This window comes from Tyto alba, unplaced genomic scaffold (assembly GCF_018691265.1).
Source record: "Tyto alba isolate M040663 unplaced genomic scaffold, T.alba_DEE_v4.0 Super-Scaffold_3, whole genome shotgun sequence".
Classification (NCBI taxonomy): Eukaryota; Metazoa; Chordata; class Aves; order Strigiformes; family Tytonidae; genus Tyto; species Tyto alba.
Window position 1 is genome coordinate 5,098,769 of NW_024881304.1, and position 14,454 is coordinate 5,113,222.

Here is a 14,454-nt window from a genome sequence, read left to right on the forward strand (position 1 = left end):
GCTAAGTGATGACTTCCATGAGACGTAGTGCTATATGTGGGTGGGATGCTGGCAAGTAGCAGATTTTAATGTACAATTCAAATAAGGGCATGAAAATCCAAGTTTTGCAATAAAAGAAACATGTTGAAATTCAATGGGAGAAATTTAAAGTTATTTATTATCTGCCTTCAAAAGAGCTGGGATTTTTGGTTGTGTCCTGAGGCTGTACAAAATGGCTAACTGGAAAATCTGTCTCCAACCAAATCTGCCCAAGACTGCAGGCATTAGGCTGGTTTTGTGATGTCATCTAGAGTATTGTTTCACAGAAAATATGGAATTGATTGCATTTTGCTAAGTGAAGTGGAAACAAAAAGATTTCTCATGCTCAGTTGTAATCACTTTAAAATTAAGGCTAATACATCTTTCTGCCCTCAGCAGAAACCTCTTTATCTATAAGCAACTTCAGCAGCCTCGAATGAGGTGTGCTGATACCGTGATGCCACTTGAGAGACAGGCTGTTGATGTTAGCTGGGCAATAGCTGTGGCTGCATTAAGAAGCGGATAGTGTGGTCTTTAAAGCTGGAGTAACAACACTATAAAAATTCTTTGCCCAAGGCACTAGCATAATTAGGGATGGCTCTGATCATTAGTGCTGGGGAAGCAGTTATATTGTTTTGCAATTTATGCAGTACAAGCAACATTCTCAGCTCTGTACAGTACATAGTTTACATTTATTTCCTTCCCCAAGGAAAGTATAGATTGACCACACCACGAAATGTACTGTGACTGGGACATTGTGTCCCAAATACGTTATAACATGCTCTGCTCTTTGTTGTGTAGATGCTGTTACTGAATTGTGTTATAGCCCTTCATTAATAAAATATTTTTAGGTCTTTAAGTGTGCTGACAGCATAGTACATAACAGATAACCACCAGATTCTTGAAAGTCTAGCATCAAATTTGTACAGATTCAAGCGATTTGCCCACAAAAGTCTTAAAGGAAGTATTTCTTATAAAGACAGTTCCAGAAAAAAGAAAAAGTAAGTGTCTGTTTACTACGAAAATGGGAAGATGTTCTTGCAAATGGAGGGAGTGGTTGGTGACAGCATAAGGCTTAGGAACGTGAGTGGGAGAAGGATGAAAAGTTTAGGGGTTGCAGTATCAGGAAAGAGCAAGAGGTTATGTAAAACTAATGAGACGTGCAGAGACCTAAAACCACATGCTATTATCCAGGGATCAAATCCCACGAACATCCCATGCAATTTCAGAAAATCATTTTTTCTCATCAGATCTAAGACAGACAATATAGTAGGAAAATAGCATCTCCTCCTTTTTTTTTTAAGGTTGGCACATCATCAAAGTCTCCAGTGAAGTCAAAGAAAAGCACCTCCACCCTAAACTGAGGCTTCTACATGGGGAAAGAAAACATGTTCCCTTCACCAGCTGTTTCTACCAGTGAAAGCAGAAAGTAGGTGGGAGACACACGTAGCCATCAGCTCTTCCCACCCCACCGTAATTAAGCTGGGATTCAGGCAGGACACCACTTCTACAAAAACGCCGCTGAAACCTGTAGTCACCCAGCCCACCCCTCACAAAGATGGCATCTTTGGAAGTCCACCAGTACCTCAAGCACTAATTGCCCCCTGGCTCGGATGGGCTCCCCCTCCCAGCAGCCCGCCAGCTCCCCATGGGCCGGGGTTTGTGGCTTTGCAGAGGCCTCGCCCCAGCCTGCGAGCTGACGGCTCCCGGGCCAATGGGGAATGGCTGCAGACTTGAAAGACACACTGCTTAAAAGGCGCGCTCATGTTTCAGCTGACCATGTGTTTTCTCTTAGTACCCTGCGAGTTCAAATACCTCTGTATAACAGAAGTCAGACTGAAAAGGCATTGTGCATAAAATAATTCTTATCCGCATTGGTACGAGCCTTTGTGCTTTTTAAAAGCATATACAAATAGGCAGGGTACTATTCACGCTACTTGGTGCATAGATTGCATCTTGTTCAAATTCAGTCATAAAAAAAAAAAAAAAGGTTTGTAAAGGTTTTCTTTTAAACCTGATCTGTAGCAGCACAGAAATATTTAACAACATCCATATCGTTCATAGGTAACTATCTTTTGAGAAAGTCCAGATTTCTCTCTCTTCCTATGTAACACTGCTAACTTGAGTGTGTGTGCCAACTGCAGAATCAAGCTCACGGTAATGACACAGTTTGTAACAGGATCCTACTAAGTCCTAAAGTCAATTCCAAATCACGCAGGTGTTTTCTAAAATAAGTTTAAAAAACAAAACAAAAACAACAACAAGAAACACACACACAAAAAAAGAAAACAACAAAACAAAACAAACAAACAAACAAACAAAACAAAAAAAAAAAAAAAAAAACAAAAAAAAAAAACACAATTGTAGTAGTAGTTCTGAAGTAGTATTGAAGGATGCAAGTCCACCAGTGGCAAGAAATCAGAGATTCAACAAAGTGTTTGGTGAACACATCCCCAGTTCTGGAAAAAAGTTTGTTATCTCTGATTTTTATTACTTAAAGGTACTGGTTTTAAAGTTTATTCGATGCACTCAGAATGCTACTAAATGTATAATCACTGAAGTAAAACTTCCACACAGAATAAGTAGTCCCTGTTGCAAAATAAGGCTGTATTGCTTCAACTCAGAAACTGGGAATTCTTGAGGACAACACCTTAATAAAATTTTGATTAAATTGAGAGTCTCATATTTTACTATACTTTGCTTTCTACCTAGTTGTTCATTGTGCACAAACAAACATTTAAGCAACACTCCTCAAAGTTTTTGCATTTATACTATAAACTCTGGCACTTGCTCATAGACATCATTTAAGATGCTGTGATGGATTCTGCATATTTGATCTCACCACCTACTTATTGAGCTAAGCCAGTTGCTCACTCATTGGCATGGGAGTTAGAAAGCAATGAGAGGTATCTGTGTTAATGATTTTAGGTACTAACACATGGGAAAAAATAACATTTTGGTGGTGACTTTCCAGCCTTACAGATACATAGTCTAAAATGAAGTGTAGAAAGACAGACACACACACACACTTTTCCACTCGGCACCCCCAGTCTGGGGCAGCGTTGCAGGTTTGCTTTCAAGACTCAAGAGAGCCCTTTGGTGCTTTCCTATAGGTTTTAGAACACTTCAAACTCTTGTAAAATCCACATTAACATACTGCATCCCATTGTCATGAAAACCTTTATCATTACAGAAGATAAAAATTTTTATCATTCCAGTGTCATGCAAGCATTTACGATAATAATTTCTATGTCAGAATGGTGTTTTCCAAAAGCCTTTTTCATTTGATAAAAAATTAACCTACCTTGTTAAGTAAGTCTTCCCAAGTAAAGGCAAGTCTAATTCAAGAAGAGCAAATAGGTCTAGAGCTTGTGTTGCCAGTATTTGAGCTAGAAACGATTAGTTATAAGATGCTTATTAATGTATACCTTTACTACTATGTTGACTCAGCCTTCTGTGCATTTCCTTTCCTTATGGCCCACTTTATACCATCCATACTCCCTGTTCACACAGAAATCTGTGTCTGGGAGCCTTTAAGAAGCGTGTTAGCTGGAAAAGCTAGAGGTATATTCCAAATTTCATGTATTAAATTCCCTCAGCCTGCTGACGTCTTCTATTCTCAGGGAAAACTCAGGCTGCATCACTGGACAGGACTTCAAAACAATTAGGGACAGGGATTAGACACCACTGGACTAGTCAGGATGAAGATTTTGTTTTCATAAAAAAATCCATGAGATTCATGCTTCAGTTTTCATTCACAGTTTTCCTGGAGCACAACATGTTCTGTGTTGCTGTGGGTTATGAGCACGTATCAGGGAAATTAAATAAGTACCTAATCCAAGCACCACTCAGTTAATTAATACTGTGCTGTTAACAGACTTATAAGTGCATGCAGTTCATAAGAATTAACAAGATTTGTTTGCATTAACACGGTCTTACATCTCCCAGGTGACAGCAGGGACCATGCAATGAGGATTTATGCTCTGCTCTGGCTGCTGCCACCGGTGCCCAGTGCTGGTGCACGGGGATCTCTGATCCCCACCCATCACCTCCAGCGCCTGCTGAGGAAGGGCACGGCTTGCTCTCCACTGTTGAAGCCGACTGTAGTTTGTATGGGGGAATTGCTGATGGCTTGGCGCAGAGGGAGGGGAGATGACCCTCTGGCCTACTGATTAAATGGACTAGAACTGAACTTGCAACAAAAATAAACACAGCAAGTACACAAATCAGCAACACTTGCGTGACTTTACGAAGACAAAAATCAAATTACTTCAAGATGATCTTTACAATTACGTTAGCAAGTTCAATAGAGCATCAAAGTTGACAGCTGTAGCTTTCTGCGGCAGGAGCCCGCAGAAGGCGGTGACAGAGCTTCTCCGGGCTTCGGCAGCGGCAGGGCTGAGCCCCTCTTCCCTCTCATTCCTCAGCCATTACTCTCATGATTACCATGAAGATTTTCATTTAAACAGTATTGGGAAGAACGTTAGGATAGAAATGGTAGTCCTGCTTTGTGTTTGGCACTGGTTAGGTGAGACTTCTATTTTCAGTTCATGATTTTCTCAATTTTCAGCTCTTCCGTTTGTCTCACCAGATTTGCAAACTCCTACATCTGGAGGGGAGATGCACCTGCACTGCTGCCTGCACACTGCTGACAGTAGTGCCCGGAGCCTCAGCGATAGGCCCAAGGTGCTGACAGTATAGCTGTGGACATAACTGCAATAATGGGGTTTGCTGTCTGTTTGTCTACACAGCTATTCATTATTAAAAGAAATTATCTTGCTTGCTTTTATAAAGTTCAACTGTAACAATATTTTGCATTAAATCATTTACCTCCAAACACTGTATTTGCCTCCATTACTAAGAGTTAAATCTATACATTTTCAGGAGCGAGTAGGGCAGTAGGACCCACAGCAATTTAGAGATGAACACTACAGCAAATATAAGGCTTATACCCCTGAAAGGTCAGTACTGTGTGTTTGATGGGGACTACACAAGGTTTAACCAAAAGATACAGGCTACATTATGGGGAAAATCTCTGTAGATCTAAGATGAGGTCCACATATTCTGCTAGTTTGCTCATTTGCAAACATCTGTAGCAGAACACACTGATCTTCCACTAAAAAAAACACACAAATGGAGCCCGTTCCATTTGTTTCCCATATATGGGAAGAACTGTCTCTAAACAAATCTAATTCTTGACTCCAAGTGGGATTGAAGATGCTTTTCAGATAAGAAGTGGTAAAATAAAATCGCAAGAGATCACAGAAAATTATGTTGTTATTCCCTTCCTGCAGCATTCATCTAATTTTATGTTTCACATTGGGGCAGTTTGGCCTTCTCATAAGACCAGAAAGACAGCAGACAAACAGCAGTTGAACGGTGGTTAGACTGCAGTCATGCAACCCAGCAATCATAACTCAAGGGAGAAAATTATTTCCTGTCAGAAATATAGACTGAAACTGCCAAAAAAATCTCTCCAAAGCTACAAACTTATCACCATTCACCCATTAGACTTGTGATGAGGAGAAAAATCAAAATTGCAGTACTTAGTAAACCATGGATGGAATATCACGCAGAGAGGAAGAAAAGAAGTAGCCATGAAGTCAGATTGAGCTCTACTAAACATTTTGTTTTGAGATCACATTTTGAAAAAAAAAATCACAGAATTAGATAAAAGTACAGTTGCACTTACAACCTCCCCACTGTGAACTTTTTTTTCCAGACAACTGGCAAGATTTTCTATTAGTTACAAAACCGTGTCTTAACAGTCTTGTGGATTCACTCACCTGTTCATCCTTGGTGCCAGAACTATCAGTGTGGTGAACAGTGGGTTGGCTTTAGGACACTGTGCATATAATGTGCAACTGAGGGGGACACCAAGCTGAGGGCAAGAGCCTGGATAACTATTCAAACCTCCCTAGCTGCAGTCCAGCTTTCATATGGCTTATAGCAGGATTATAGCCTTTTCAAGTTAAAATAACCAAGAAAGGAAAGTTTGAGAGGTGATGATCCTTAAGCTTTTTCAAAAGTATTTGGCTAACAATAGTGAATTTCTCTCCCCAACATAGGTGACATCAGCAGTAGGAAAATGGAAAAAAGCCTGCAGTGTGATTGACTGATTAAGCTACTTGTAACCTGTAACCTTCTTGGTCTATTTTCACCTGGTTTGTGCTGTTGTTTGGGTTTTTTTTACAGTTTCAACTGCTGAGCCCAAAGGAGATCCATGTTAGAAATGGATGGCTGGTTCATGGCGACATTATCTCATGCAGAATCAGAGATTTTCAGATCTGAAACCCTTGTCCATTTTTTTCACACTGGTGGCTATAGCAGATAAAGCATCATCACTAATGCATTATCCAATGTATTATTTCAACCTCCCAGAGGAAAACAGACTGGAAATTCAATTATCTATTGCCACAAGACACTTTGTGACACCATGAAAACAAAAGCCCATAGTGGATTGATTCTTTTTTTTTTTTCATAGAGCTCCAGAAAACAAAACTTATCAAGAAATGAGAAACACAGCAAGAGCTGAATCTAACTATAAATTCCGACATATCTCCCCTAATAATGATTAATGACTAAGAAAAAGAAAAGGGAGGCTACATGCCCAAATGCCATCCTGAAATGACATTAAGACATATAGCTATTTTAAATATTTTCCCTTCTAATTACATATTTCTTATTACTGTAAAATATTCAACATACAAAATCAGATTGGCTCTACTGCCTGTCTCAAAAACAGCAGGCAGTCAAATAAGCTCTGAAAAGCTAATTCAAATGCCACAAGTAAAAGAGAACTGCTGTTGCTTCCATAGAAAATCCGAATAAAGCTCATTTACTTCTCCTGTGAGTATAAGACAAAGGTATTAACACCACAGCAGACTTATTCTACAGTGATATATGAACAAGGAGACTGAATGGCCAAGCTTGCAGTCCCTACTATAACCTCCAATATTTTTCCTTACATTTCAGTGAGAGCACAAATCATTTGACTTGTGGAGAGGGCTGTGGCCACACTAACTCAGCTTGTTCACCATTACAAGAGTGATTACCAAAAGAGAGAGCTCAAGTGTGCACCAGTAAATAGTATTCAGGGTATACCACTTTGTTCACAACTTTTGATGGACTAAAATTACTTTTCCTGGGCAGAATGGCTCTTTTTAAGACAGCTTTACAACTAATGCATGGCCTTTCACATTCCCCATGATCTGAGTTTCACCATTCAAGTGCAAAAAAATAAGTTTTATTATTTCCTTGTTTCATTGACAGGTGTAAATGAGAGTGTTTGCATGCCAGAGAGCATACTTGGGCAGACCTATGCATGCAGCAGTAAAGACAGTTTGTTGGAGCTCCGTGGGTCCACATAGCAGTGGGTGTTATATCAGCACCATGACATCAGCAGGAGGCTAAAAGCTTGTGGTATAAAACATACCAATGTTATTAGCATGACAGCAGTATGATGCCGTACTCTGCACCCCACTGCTCAACCCACCCTGATCGTGTGTTGCTTTACCTTCACCCTCCCAGCTCGGCTCCCACGGAAGGACAAAGTCTCTGTGGCAGAGCAGGAGGGTAGCACGGCTGGAGGGGGGCTGTGGATCTCCTCCAGCTCTCCAGGAAAAGTGCCTATGCAAACCAAAGCTGCTAAGCACACAAATTCAGAGGCTGTTTAGGGAGGTGGGAGAGTAATAGCTTGGGCCATGCCAGGGGTCCCAGCCAGGACTGGTTTCAGTGAGGCCACATCTGCCAAAAATCAGGTGATCAGTGACAGAAGACAAATCCCATCCTCTAATGCCACTGACCTCTCATACAAAAAGCTTAATAACATGCTGATGTTTGAGGATATCAGGGTGCCCTCCTTGCTGTCAGTTATCATGCAAGATTGAAATAGCGTCGTCTGTCACTGGTTCAATGCCACGTAACACATCTGGAAGCAGGGTGTTGGCGGTATTTGTGTTATGCTCTCAGCAGGAGACGATTTGCTGGTAGAGATCATGACAGCACTGCTGGAGATGAAAACACCCAAAAAAAGTGTCCATGACTGGCAACTTTTATTTTGCAACATATGTCAAACTCTTGTCTGTGATGTGGCACAACTAGCTATCGTATGATGTAAGTGCAATAGCACGTATTTTAACATACAATACAATTGTCTGGGAGAAGTTAATTCGACTCCCCACTGCGAGATGTATTACGTGACAACCAAGTCCCGAGAAGTGCTCTAGTCCACTTAAAACAGTGCTGTGGGCTGAAAGGGCTTCTCACAAGGCAGGATGCACTGGGCAGAAATTTCCAGAAGTGAACTGTAAATGGAAAACCTTTAAACAAACACAAATATTAACCAAACTGGATGCAGAATTACTAGTTTGGGTTGGGCCTCCTCAGAGTAATGAAGCAATTCCCTTAGAAAAGCCTCTATATGTTCAGAGCCTGCACTTAAGGCGGATTAGCCATGTTGTCATCTTATGTGAATACCAGTCTTTACTTGGGAAAATGAATTAAGACCACACCAAAATTACTCCAATGAAGAGTTCTCAACAGCACTCGTAACCTCAGGGATGCCGTTATAACAGCAAAAGGAACCAGCAAAATACAGACTGGTTTACCAATGCTGTTTCACTGCAGAGCGAAAATACGGTTTACAAAAGTGAAACACACCAAGGAAATACTTCGCTCAGATCCCAGCGTGGTAGTGCAGTTCCTCAGGAAAAGAGAGCCCTTCTCCATCCCTTCCAACACAGAGCTAGGAAAAAATCACATCTGACGTGAGTCATCTTCTCATTCAGACATGAATTCAGTTTATCCTTTCTGAAAGGATGATCTAACCCCTGCCTTCTCCAGACTTTCTCAACAGGGGATCCAGGCACAGGGGTAGAGGGGACCTCAGTGACAGAGGTGAAAAGAGGAAGGAAAAACATACACAAACACACAGAAAAGTGATAATTCTGGAGCTTTCCTCTAGGAAACTGTGTGCCACTGCACAGCAACAAAAATAACCCAGGGGTTCCCTCTCCGCTCCGGCTCCCTGTGAGGAACCACTTTAAAGCTTTTAGAACATTTGCAGAGTTTGAGAGAAATGGTTTTTGTTTAACTTCAGCTACTTCAGAAATGCCTGGGGCCTGAAGAAACATATTTTTGGATTGCTCTTAAAGAACTGGCTGAACTTTGAAGTTTGGGGATTTTTTTTCAGATCAAATGTTAAATTAATAAACACCAACATGACAAATCGGTCTGAGTACTGGAGAAAAAATTAACAATCACTAAAAAATCTTCTTGGATTAATTAATTGTGTCATATTGTTACTTATTCTAATATGTTGATGGGTCTGGCACTTCAAGTCCTATAAGCCACTCTGCATAATTGTTTTTATATCCTAACTAAGCACGTTTCATATTATTGCCCACTTGCCCCTACAAAATAAAAGGCATATCATCACCATTGAATAAATTTCAGTTTGGGTAATAATGAGATCATGAATAACTAGTTTACTTATGGATCATTTAAGTTTAAGAATTACACACAGAAATTCAAAGCATCTGGAATATAATTACTTCTTTGTACACAGCTTCTTTATAACAGAAGTTTCATCAATGTCACTGAATTTACCCTGCACTCTCTTGTTAATTGAGGTGCTCAACTAAAGTGTCCCACGTGACTCACTTATTCTTCACTGTATTGCAAGAAATGGCTGGATAAGGAAACCTTGACTCTATGGGAAGTCATGGGTCAGTCGGCTGCAAGCCACACACAAACTATTAATTACAGCTACGTGGTTGCAGAATCATCTGCTAACGCTGTACAAACAGAAACAGTATCATGCCAGTATTGCCACATCCACATTTTTATATTCTCGCCTCAATTTTCCTCACCCTATTTTCGGAAGAAAAAACATGATTCATTCTTAATAGGTGCCCTATTAAGTACTTAAAAAGCAATAATGTAAAACAACCTTCCTCTATAAATACTGGTAAACAACAGTTCACTGACTGATGTAGTTCCTAACCATCCCAGTGAAATATAGAGGGGGGACTACTCAATATACTTTCCTGTAGATTTCAGGGACATTTTTTCAGGAATCTGAGGACTGTAATGCTTCAGCGGCCCAGAAGTGTACCTACCAAGGACCATCAGAACAAGTTTGCTTCTCACAAGTTAGCTGATTTGTAAAAATAAAATTAAAAAATGGAGGGAAAAAAAAAAAAAAAAAAAAAGACACCCCCTCCAGATTCTAGCCTATTCTCATTAACGCAAGCCAAGTTAATTGTACATTCCTACTGTAGGATGGAGCTGAGATGGGAGAGTTCCTATGGATTTTATCCCCAGAGAATCCTACACCAGAGTCACCATCCTGAAAAGCATGGTCCCTGCAGAGGGCCAGATCCTCAGTGGGCACTGACAGACAGGGTGCTTTGATTAACACCACAAGCTCCTGACCCAGAACGTCAGCGCCCTGAGGAGGATTCCAGCAAACATCTGTTACCATTAAAGATCACTGGTTGAGATCTACACTCAGAGAGGGCCAGAGCTGAGGGATTGCATAGTTCCTCTCTGAGGCTTAAACAGCACACAGACTTGAATGTTAGTGGAGCAACATTTTTAGGAAATCAGCTTCAGAATCAGGAATAAGAAATGTGAAGCTATTCATTTAGTGGTTTCTCTAATGGTTCTCCATTTAATATTTGCAAATTTAATATTTACATATGTAAGCCTTACAAAAATTATGTTACAAGGAACAGCTTCTGTACTTCTGATAATAAACAAACAACCAAAAATACATCATATGTATAGCAAAGATTTACAGCTGGGATCCTATATTCCTTCTTAGAGCCACTTATCTAAGATCTAGTATCTGTAAAAAGCCTCTCTGTTTGCTATTTACACAGGTGTCCTGGAGCATTATATAATCATGTAGCAGATCAACATAGCCTTAGGATCAAAATGTATAATAAAAGTACATTTGGACCATGATGAAGAGGGAAAAGGCTGGCTACCACTTGACAGTGGTCTTTTATTCCTTCCAGAAGTTCACCTAGACATGGAGGATAGATGTCTTCAGTTCTTCATGAGAATAAGGTGCAGAAAACACATCTTTTCCTAATCTTGTTCACATAGACTTCTAAAATGTAGAGTCAAGCTGGTTCCTTACATAAATGTTTACATTTTGCCCCCCTTATTTATGCTAAACTTGGTGATATATTTCCTACAGTAAGGTCCACAAGCCAGGGGTCTTACAAGATCTCTACTTTCAAGAGTCAGGCTTTAAAATAGTAATGCCATAGTAACTGACAGTATTCAAAATATACAGCACCAAGGAGGATGATAAGACATGAGAGATGACAGTCTACACAAGATATAGATGTTTCCACATATCCTCTAACCACAGAGAGGATCAGAAGCTACATTACAAATTAGAGATTATATGATAAAAATGCCCTCCAAAAAAAAGAATGTGATGTATTACCCATAAAACCATCCACAATGACTAATCTATTATTCCAATCAACCAAATCCTTAAGACAAGCAAGGTAACAACAAAATCCACTAGAATGTAAGAACAGGGAACATATCCAGTTCCTATTCCATCTGGCTTCATTAGAGTTTATTCTGCTTTTAATCTGCTATAATAAAGACCTTATGTTTGAGTAAAGATCTTAGAATTTTACATGTTCATATAGAAATATATATTCTATGCAAATGGCACTGCAAAGGCAACACTTACATCAGACCTTGTACTTACTATGAATGAATGATGTCCTCCATTCTTGAAGTCCTCCTGTCATTCTTTTCCAAAGTATCTGTTACGCAGGATCTATGCATACTGCCCTGTTACAGGAGACAACATCAGGATGAAGAAACTTCCACCTCACATTCCCTAGGCTGTCTACAGCTGGTGCTTATGCCAAGGCGTCACACCCTCTCCCATAATTCTTATCAGCCATTCAGGTTCCCATATATTTTAGAAGCTGTAGCAAAAAAATAAATTCTTATATGTAATTCAATGCAAATCATAACACTTTTACAAATTAAAAAAAAATAATCTTATCACCTATTTTCAGGTACAAGCATCATGCTTACTGAGGATTGCCAGAGATCATAATTAACAAGCATTCAATATAATGTACATAAGTACCAAGGAATTGCTCCCAGACTACTATCATTGACATTTGCTTAGTTGTGCATACATAAATCAAATGGAATTGTGCCTTAAAATGGACATACTATCTTTGGCAGATGCAACCATTTGTTTGCTTGAGAACTATAGCAACACTATCTCTTAAAAACAGTACTTCTTTGAGACATGTTGTACTGTTCCTTTATAGTGGTTTTTTGGAGATGTTTCTTTGGTTATTGTTTTACTTCTAGTTCATTAGGTCCTCAGACTTGATTTACTTACAGGCTCTTTACCCACAAGTGCACTGTGTAAGATAAAAGTATCATCAAGGGAATACTTTCATCCAGAAAACATAAATGCATAAACACACAGATCTTCGATTTTATATGAATGTCAATTTACACCAATGAAGACTGCTAACAAAGTCAGTGTATTTGCCCACCATAATTTAGTCTTTTCTCCATTTTCTTCAGATATTTACTAGTTCATGTCTTGCTGAGTAAGAACTTTCTTCTTCATGATTAAATCCTATCATCCAAAGGAAAGCACAGAAATACAGCTCACCAGTATTTTACAGCATTAATGACCTCCGTCTCCCCGCCCCAAGTAAGGGCCAGTTCAAGTTTGCTCAAAGATTACCCTTTACTCCCCCAAGGCTGCAGATTTACAAAGCAGAGATATCTGAGAAGTGCTAAAACTATTTGCCTACCAAGCATTAGGTCTTCTGAAATCAATAGTCATGGAGAGTAAATCCCAGCCCATACTTGAGGAAAGCTGTGTAAAGCTGTTTCTCTTTATGGAAAACAACAGGAAAATCTACCAGGAGATGTGCTTTCTTCCCTGGTAAAAAGAAGAGGCAGAAAGCAGCAGCCGATGTTGTGGTGACTGGGAAGCTGCTGCACCCTGTTAATTAACTACTGGGGGGAAGCAGGGGGACCCCTGGGCAGTGGGTGGTTTCCAAAGGGGAGTCCTCGCAATGTAACCTGTCACTTGGGAGTCACCAGACGAACTGCACAGAGATTACCATCTTGTATTGCGGGGACTGTTTCCTTTGCTCAGGGTGTGCCTCCTGGAGAAGGACTTTAAAAAAAAAAAAAAAAAAAAATTCTTTAAAAAAAAGGAATTTTGGAATGGACTGCTTTATAAAAACAAAACAAACCCAAAAATGACTGTGAGCCATGCTATGAACTATACACTACAGTTTGCGTTTTTTAAATTCCTTGCAATGAATCTGGAATAAATCAGCAATGGGTCAAACTGGTTCAGAAAGTGTTTGAATAACTGCCCATGGAGTGTCCAGGGGTTCTCCCTCAGCTGAGTATTTTGACTGCTGCTGTTCAATTACCATTTGAGAAAGCTGGACTGCTGGGAAAGACAACACAACGTAAACCAACATTGGCTATAAAAGCATACAGTAACCAATATTCACACTGCACAGCCTGGTTTCAGAGACATTACTAAAAGCAACTTCACATCACACTGCTCAGCGACACTCCCAGCCAGCAGTGATCAATACAGCCAAAGGTAAGAGGTCCTAAAGGAATCATGAGAGCTCCAAATATCTCATTTTATCTCTATAATAGAAACAGTTATTGACAAATCATTATTTTACACTTATAAAATATATGATGAGGAGCTTACCACATGCATTCTAGACTTTCTGTCTGCACTGGAAATCAACTGGGAAATTAGGAGGTATGGAGTAGAAACATCACTACGAATATACTGTATTACTGCTTTTGCAGCTGCAGTCCCAGAATTTGTTTCACAATAATTCAGTTACCCATGTTTAAATAACCAGCCAGCAGAAGAAAGGCTGATATATTTCATATGCATTCTCCTTGAGCAGGGGGGCCTTCACGTCTGGTCAAAAAATGTCAGGCTCATATGACACCACCAAAGTCAGGAGAGATGCCTAACCATAACTAAAAGCAGAATTTGGCCAACACAATTGGAAAATACCAGCAGAGTATATACAAATGCACACATGCAACCTCATGTAAGAGCAGAACATGAGACAGATTTGATTTTTTTAATCACACCTTTTAAAAAAACAAAATTTAATTTGGTTCATTTATCCCACTGTAACATAAACAGACATACCAGAGCCTGTAGCAGGGGAGAAAGTTGGGGTTTCTTTCTTTTTTTTTTTTTTTTTTTTTTTTTTTTATCCTCATTGAGGATTTTAAATACAGTTTGAAGAGCAAAAGAACAGATCTGGCCTGCCTTCCAAACTGACTTCAATAATAGATAAGCACGACTACCACAGTCAGCAAGTACATACATAAGCTATACATTAATAAATTTATCTACATTTTTTA